This window comes from Sapajus apella, unplaced genomic scaffold, assembly GCF_009761245.1.
Source record: "Sapajus apella isolate SASKATOON/1434 unplaced genomic scaffold, GSC_monkey_1.0 scaffold9, whole genome shotgun sequence".
In the NCBI taxonomy this organism is placed as follows: Eukaryota; Metazoa; Chordata; class Mammalia; order Primates; family Cebidae; genus Sapajus; species Sapajus apella.
The window spans coordinates 4272339-4281753 of NW_022436949.1; the positions used below are offsets into that span (position 1 = coordinate 4272339).

Consider the following 9415-nt stretch of genomic DNA (forward strand, 5'->3'; position numbering starts at 1 on the left):
GCCCTGTGAGCTGAACAATCACAGTAAACTGCCTCCACAAAACTAGACGAGCTCTCCAGAGCCTATGCTGTGGCGGTGCTTTGCCTCTCCAAAGAGTGAGGTTATTGCTATCCTGATCCCAACCTCCTTGATCCTGAGACATAGCTATACCCCACCAGTCCTGGGTCCTTGATGCTAACGCACTCAGCCTTGCAGAAACTGGTATATTGCCATGTTTCACATCTCAAGATCCAGAGTTATCACTACACAGTGTATCATTCCCCAGGACCTGAGTTGTCACTGTGCCCCATTAGGTCTGAGAATTTAATTGCAGCTGTGCCCTACTTTGAGGGATTCAAGTCTCCAGAATACCCCTTCTTCACCAGCGATATGCCAGTGCTGCAACCCAGGATCAGCAGCACATCTGTTTCATGGCTATCTGGGCCTGAGCTGCTGGGGTATACCTGCAAAACAGGAACCCACAAAACATCCTTGCAACCAAAGAAATGAATATCTCATGCTGCTGCCACAACTGTAACACACTTCTGCAGCCTTGGACACCAAGGCACCTGCAGGGATCACTGAGATTGGTCATAGCTGACAAAGGTGCATGGACGTTATATCACTGTATCCACCCAAAACCAGAGCCTCTGCAACCTGTTCAACAGGCATCCTCAAACCCATGTACAAGTGAAAGTCTCCACATGAAAGCCAATCTCTAACGTTTGAAGTTGGTGACTGTTCCACTAGACACATAGATATAAATACAAGGAGAAAATAAACACAGAAAAGCAAGAAAATATAGCATTGGTAAAGAAATGCAAAAATTCATCAACAACTGATCCCTGCCTGAAAGGAATTCAAAGTAATAATCTTTAAAAACTGAGCAAGATAAAAGAGAAGACAGATAGATACTTTAATAAAATACTTAGAAAAGTCATAGTCTGAATGAGAAATTTAACAAAGTTGCAAATTATAACAAAGAACCAAATGGAAACCTTGGAGCAGAATAATTTAATAAATAAAATTTAAAAAGTAAAATAGAGAGCGTGAAAAACAGACCAGACTAAGCAGAAGAAAGAATTTATAAATTTTAAGGTAGGTCTTTTGATATTTTCCAGTCAGAGGAAAAAAAAAAGAATGAAAAAGAATAAAGAAATTCTATTTAAAAGATAACCCCTTCCAGAAAGAACAGAGACAGAGAAAGTATCAGAAAGCTTATTTAATAAAGTAATTGCTGAAAATCTCTCAAGTCTTGGGAGAGGTATTGACAACCAGATCTATGAAGCTTAAAAGTGCTCAAGAAGGATCAACCAAGATCCTCAGAGATTAATGTTATAGTCAAATTGTCAAAAGCCAACATCAAAGAGAGAATTCTCAAATCAGTAACAGAAAAGCGACATGGTACTACAAGGGATTCTTCATTAGACTATTAATGAAATTCTCTGTAGAAACTTTGCAGACCAGAGGAGAATGAGGTAATATATTCAAAAGTGCTGAAAAATAAAACCAGCCAAACAAGTATTATGACCCTCGTAAATGTGTCCTTCAGAAATGAAGACAATATAAAGCATTTTCTGAAAAAGCAAAAGCTGAGACAATTCATCATATAGGACCTGCCCCTGCCTCACACACACACTCACATACACACACACACACAAATGCTTAAGGGAATTCTTAAGTGGCAACAAAAGACACTAATAACATGACAACATATGGGAGTTTATACTTACTAATAAAGGTAAATACATAGTCAAAATTAGAACACTCTAATTCTATAATGATAGTTTATGGATAAATATACTGCAAATATGAATGATGAAAATATAAATATATTAACAGATAAAAAAGTTTAAAAAACTACAACTACAATAATTTGTTAAATAATATGCAATACATATAAGATGTAAATTGTGATATCAAAAATATAAATTATGGGGGAGAGGGTAAAAGTCTGGAGTTTTGTATGTAATTAAAGTCAACTTTCTAACAATGTAAAATGTACGTTTATAACTATAGGATGTTTTACATAAGCCTCACGATAATGACAAAGCAAAAACGTAGCAGACAAATGATCAAAGCTTAGCCCTATAGACAATCACAGCATCACAAAAGTAGACAAGAGAGGATAAAAGGAATAAATGATCTATAAAACCAAGAGAAAATAATGATCACAATGACAGTAGTAAGTATTTACCTATCAATAATAACCTTGAATGACATTAAATTTGCCAAACAACAAACATAGAATAAGTGGGAAAAAACTAAAAATTAAAAAAAAAAACACTATATGCTATCTACAAGATATCCAGTTTAGCTGTAAACATACACATAGACTAAAATGAAGGAAAGAAACAAGTTATTCCACGTAAACAATAACTAAAAGATAGCAGGATTAGCTGTATTTATACCAGACAATATGAATTTCAATTTCAAAACTGTCACAAAAAATTTCAGAGATGGTCGCTATTTAAAGCTAAAGATGTCACTCTATCAAGAGGACATAACAATTGTAAATACGTATGTACCCATATCAGAACACCTAAATATATAAAGAAATGAAAAGAGAAACAGTAGTACAATAATACTAGGGAACTTCGATATGTCACTTTCAACCATGATAGATCAATCAGATAGAAAATTAATAAGAAAATCCTAAAATTGTACTGCACTTTAGAGCATAAACTTAATAGTTATATACAAAACTTTCTATGCAGTAGTAGCAAAATACACATTATTTTCTACTACGCATGAAACATTCTCAAAGATAAACCATATGATAGGTCACAAAATAAGAGATAAGAATTTAATATGATTGAAATCATATCTAGTATTGTTTCTGACCACAATGGTATAAAACTAGAAATCAAAAATAGAAGGCATTTTGGAAAATTTATACTTACATGTATATTGAAAAACATGTTCCTGAATAATAACCTACGTGTCAAAGAGAAACAAGTAGTGGGTCAATCACTGGGTCAAAGTTGGTTTCTTGTAGTTTTACAGTGAAAATACAATACACCAAAACCTATTGGATGCAGCAAAAGAAGTTCCAAAAAAGAAGGTTATGGTTATAAATGCCCATATTATGAAAAAAGATCCCCAATAAATAGCCTAACATTATGCTTTAAGGAACTATAGAAAGAAGGGCAAACTAAACTCAAAGTTAGGAGAAGAAGGAAATAATAAAGATCAGAACACAGTAATACACAGAATAGATAATACACAGAATAGAAAAACAAAAAATAGTTGCTTTAAAAATAAATTAAATTGAAAAATCCTTAGCTAGACTAAGAAAATGGGGAAGAGACTCAACTAAAATCAGAGATACGGTAGAGACATTACAACAGATGTTTAACAAATATAAAAGGACTATATGGGAGTATTGTGAAGAATTATATGCCAACAAATTGAATGATATAAGGAAAATTGATAAATATCTAGAAGAATTTCCTGAGGTTAGGTGTTTAAAAAAATTTACCAAGACGGAATTAGGATAAATAGCATGAGCAGACAAATAACAAATACAGAAACTGAAGTAGTAATTTAAAAATCTCCCAACAAACTAAAGCACAGGATCATACAGCTTCATGGCTGAATTCTACAAAATATTCAAAAAAAAAAATACCAATAGTTCTTAAACTCTTTCAAAATATAGAACTAGATGAAATATTTTCAAATATATTTTATGAGCCAAGCATCACCCAAGTCAGACAAAGGATACCACAAGGGAAATACAACACATACACACACACACACACACATACACACACACACACACACACACACACACACTCACACACCCCAGTATCTCTAATATTAATGCACAAATTCTTAATGAGATATTAGCAAACTGAATTTTAAAAGATTCTACATTATAACCAAATTAAATTTCCCTCTGACAGTCAAGATAGGTTTAACATATGCAAATAAATCAGTGAGATATATCACATTAACAGACTGAAAGTTAAAAGAAAAGTTCATTTTAACTGATGTAGGAAAAGCATTTAACCAAATTTAAATGCACTTTCTTCATAAAAAATTAAAAATAAACATATTGGGCATGGAAGAAAGTTTCCTCAATGCAATCAAGGTCATTGAGGAAAAACCCACAGCTAACATCATAATCGGTGGAGAAAAATGAATAGCTTCTTTTCTAACATTCGGTACAAAGCAAGGTTACCTACTTACACCACTGCCTTTAACATATTATTGAGAAAACTAGCATAATTTTACAGAAATGAGGGCTGTATTTTTTAATGACTCAAAGCATTAGATACCCCCAAAAATTTGTTAGTATTTTCACATCTATAATTCATACTATATGATGCTAAATAGACTACATTAAATTAAATACCTTGAATTGTCATTACTGAAAGAATAACAGGGCTCTCACATTTGTGTTTAAAAATTATTCATTAATACAGTAATTGTGTTAAACATGTTGTAATCTCTCATCTGCTACAGTTCGTATTAAAAATCAGGTGACTGGGGGGACATACATATTATTTGGTTCATTTTGCTGTAGTTCCTATTTTATTTCCTACTTGTATTTCCCATTTGTTGCTTAAAAAGCAGGAAATCCTATAAATAATAATTATTGAATGAGTATTGACCAAAAAAACTAAATAATTTAATACACTGTCTGTAAAAAATAAAAATAAATAAAATTTATAGGAGTGATTGACAAGTGATTTTGGCAGTCTCTTTTCATGAAATGTGGTACATTCCTGATGAATTCCCCAAATATCTCCTCAGCCATGAAACTCAGGATATAAATAAATATTGCTAAAACAAATATTTCAACAATAAAAATTATGTATACATACTTTAATTCTATATATATGCATCCATGTTTATGTGTATGGTTTATTTTGTTGATTTTATATTTTCATTACTGAATTGTTCCTTAAAATTGTTGCTTGTATATATATATGTGTGTGTAGGTGAAAAAGTTCAATCATACATATGTTCTACCTTCTGATATATTATTGGCTTTATACTTTTTATCCTACTATTTCTTTGTCTTTGACAAGTCATTTGTCTGATTTGTCCATTGAAGAGATAAGCTAATTAGTCTTTCTCTTTGTATTTTATTGGAGCACATCATTCTATTATTATATACACTGAAATATCAATGACATCAATTAGAATTTATATAGTTTATGCTTTTCTGCTCCCTAAAATACTTACCTGTGTTTATGATTTATGTTGAAGCTATATTGTTAGACACTCTATGTTAATAGTAAGACTACCCACCCAAAGAATCACAAGGTGTCTCCAATCATTAGATAAATGTTATTTCAATAAAGTATATCTGTAAACTCAGCAAAAAAAATTGAAGGAATTGAAAAATATATAACAGAAAAAAGAAAAAGTGTTGTGTAGAAAGTTAGTGTTTCATGTGCATTTTTCTATTTGTGATTTTTATACATAAATGAGAAGTTAGAATCAATATATTAGCATACCAGTTTCTTTATTTGTAGCAAAATGGATGCCTACAGAACAGGATATTATTTGTTCATTTAACACATCATTCCTTCACTCTAAAAATATTATTTAAGTTTCTATATGTGTTGGGCATTATGTTATGAAACAGTGAAGGAAAATTATAAAATTATCATAAAATTATTATACACAGTTAAAGAAATTATGCTAAAGGGAAAACTTAGCATCTATTGTGATGAGGTTTACTAATTAATAGGTGAGACAGTCATTTGTCAAATAATCACACATACATGTACATACACACACATGCAAAACTACAACTGTGATAACTGCACAAAGAGGAGCTTTTTATGCTCTGGAGGCATATTGAGAAAGATGACATTTTCTAGGGAATAAAATAAATGTGCCTTAAAGAAACTGATTTAAAAATTTATATTTGAAGCAGAGAGTTATCTAAGAGGAAGGAGTGTATAGTAAGAAGAAAAGAGTTTTTCTAGAGTAAGGAATTCTCTTTGACAGAGGCCTATATGGAGAAAGCATGGAAAACAGTATAACAAAATCTGAAAGATTACTGAGGTTGGAACACAAAAATTAAAGAGTATAAGCAGATGAAAGTAAATAAGTTGAAGAATTAGGCAGGAATAGGTCAGTGTAGAGCCTTCTGAAACATTTTTTTTTATTTCATTTTTTTTTAAGTCTCTGTAAAGACAATCAAAAATTGCCAATGCCCACTATATTTCAAGTCGTCATGGCGGGGTACTGGGAAAAGTTTTCATGTAGCAATAATCAGGCCTCAGATAAACCTCATTGGCTATGATACTGCCACTGCACAAAGCTCTGAAACATCTTAAGGACTCAACAAAAAGTCACGGAAGTGCTTCAGCTCTTGGTATGGATGGAATATTCGATGAAAAACAATCAACTTTATAATAAAATTATTAATGTGGCCATAGAGGAGAAAACGGGCTACAGGGAGGTCCACACAAAGAAATGCAAACACATATCTTAGAAGGTTAATTGCAGTAGGCAAGTTTTTGATGAAAAGTCCCTTATCCTGGTGACAGAATAGATTATTCATTATTTAATGCCAACTATTACTAGATCATGCTTTTAGTATATGATAGGTGGACATAAGGCAGTTCATGGAAGTAAGTCTTTCAACAGGGTGACATTCTAGGCAGAAGAAAATGATAATCAGCCAGTAAATAAATGACATGAAAATATAATTTAAGGTAGGAATTACTATCATTGAATAGAATAAAGTGAGAGGATAAAGTGTTTTAATGGGAGGAAAGCTATTTTGCAGAGAATATACAGGGGAGTCTTCTCTGTTGAGATCATATTTGAGCAAAAAGACAAATTTAAAGAATATCAGGTGGCACAGTCAGTTAATAAAATTCTAGGAAGAACAGGAATTCATATATGGCTGAAATGGTGTAAAGAGGAATACCTGAGGAGATATAAGGGTATGACAGAAAAGTATGATAGAGGTGATAGTGAGGAATGTTAAATACAATATTAAAGATGCACATATTGATTTACAGAACCCAATGTGGATAACTGATTAGCAAATTTACTTTAGCTGATGTAAAAATCTATTTTAACCACAACAGAAATAGCATTTGTATATCAATTACGTGGGGTCTGCATAATAATTTATACAAATATCCAACAAGAAACAAATAGAAATCCAAGAAATAAAATCACTAAAAGGCAAGATAGCACACTACTAAGAATGTGAGCTGACTGTCATAAAGAAATGTTATTGCCACTACACACAATATTTAGGTGTGTGATATTTGAAACATTACTTAAATCCTTGGTTATAATTCTCTCACAATGAATAAATGTAAATGTCAATAACTACTTTATTAAATTGAGGCAAATAACAGGATTTTGAGCAACTCAAATTTTACCAGCCTTGCTGTTCTCATCTTTCTATGGAAAAAAGATGGACAGTCTTTTATCCCAATCCTTTCGGGCTAAATATATTTTAGAATTCCATTTTATTTTGCTTTGTTCTCCATGTTAAGTTTACCTACCATAAAATAGACCCAGCATGATCTGTGGCAGCCAACATACTTCTCTTAGTGAAATGGCTGGAGTTTCAAACTAATCTGTAAGTTGTCTCCTGTCAACTCAGGTCAGTTTTTCTGCCTACAGAGTTGCAAAAATTCTTTTTGAATTTATTTTTCTTTTTGTATTTCGTTATTGCACGCAAGGAGTTATGGGCTTGTAGTAAGACACACAATCTTTTCCTCTAGGAAACAGAAATAACAACTGTGTTAATAATTACAAGCACATCAAAGTATTAAAGTGCCAATGAAATTCAAACTAATTGTGAGATGAAATGAGCTTTCAGTTGAAGTTTTGTTACCAATATAATATTGTTACCAATATAATATAATATAGCTACTCTAATATAATCACCATATATTTATATTAACTGATTATAAATAATTATATTTATTTATAATAAATGTTAGTGATTATATTTATAATCAATACAAAATATCATTTTCTCATAAATATAAACATTATATTTATTCAGAAGTGCAGTCTAGTGGTAAATAAGGATATATGTGTGTGTGTGTGTGTGTGTGTGTGTGTGTGTGTGTGTGTATATATATATATATATATATACACATATTTAGGATCTATGCCCTCAAGGAGGACAAGAAACCATAATACATGTCAAGGTGGGATTCTCTAAATTAGTGCACAAACTGCATTCATGTATTTCCTGTGTATTCTAAAAGAAACACTATAGTATATGATGCATGTTGTCTGTTTTATATATGTATAAACATTGACAATAAGCAGTGATTAGCTCTTGTCCTTTTATATTGTATATTACAAGAGCTATTTTGCTTCTTCAGATTGTCTAATATAGTATGACATTAGAAGTTGGTTACAATAGGCACAGGCACATTATATCACAATTCTCTCTATTCACTTGCTCAGCTTACTGTATTTTTATGGTCCAAGTACTCAACCTGTAAAGGACTGTTTCAGTCCTCAGGCTACAAAAAATGTTGATGGAGGAAAGTTTTCTCTATATTATAAAATTCTATGCCACATAAATATTTTACAAGGCTCTTGGGAACTACTTCTACTAAATTTTTAAAATGTAGGTTGATTAAATGTATACCTCCACAGGTTGTATGTGCTTATTCTTACCCTCCCCTTCTTTTTTCTCCATCTTACAAAACAGTTCTTTGACCTACAATATAGTGACCTTTATAATGAGTTTATAGAGAATCAATCAGGGTGGGACAAAACTAAAATACAGAATAGTATCCATTATATTATATTGGTTAAACTCAGCAGGCGTGACAAGTAAAATACAGCTGATTGATTTTCTGACCTTTAAAGAATTTTGTATATAAAGTACATACATTTTGCAATACTATGTGTGCAATGCTGAAACAAAAGTTTAATCATATTGGAAACTGCTTATTTTGGTTTCTGTAAGATATCTCTCTCTCCCCACCCCCACCCCGCCGTCTCTCTCTCTCTCTCTCTGTCTCTCTCTCTCTGTCTCTCTCTATTCCACCTTGGTGTGGACCTTTTTAAGTCTTTTTTTAAAAAAACTATTTTTTTCTTTTCCACCTTTGAGCTCTTTCACTCTTCTAATAAATATGCTCCAATACAAACTCCTTGCAGAAATAGCTATCTACATTACTGGCAACAACAGACAAATCAACAGGTATCTTATACATATTGCTTTTATAACCAATCCCTTAATTCTAATAATCTCTCAGTGTAATCAATGTAAATAATAAGAATTTATAAGCCATTCATTTTTAAAAGGAAGCAGAAGGTGCTAGGTTATAAAAGAGTGTCATGCCCTTCTGGTAAGACACTAGAAAATCATAATGAAGAGCGAATAAATTGTTATTTTAAAACATATTGATACTGGTTGTAATTAAGAACTATTGACATATGGTATCACAGATACCCTTTTGATGTTGATAACTCTTAAAGT

General features: G+C 31.8%; 1 non-coding gene across 1 annotated transcript; it reads right to left on the reverse strand.

Annotated features, from left to right (window-relative positions):
• Window positions 1-6123: 6123 nt before the first annotated feature.
• LOC116551405 lies at window positions 6124-6264 on the reverse strand. Its single transcript, XR_004268905.1, has one exon. It is a non-coding gene; the product is annotated as a U4 spliceosomal RNA (small nuclear RNA).
• Between the last annotated feature and the right edge of the window lie 3151 nt (window positions 6265-9415).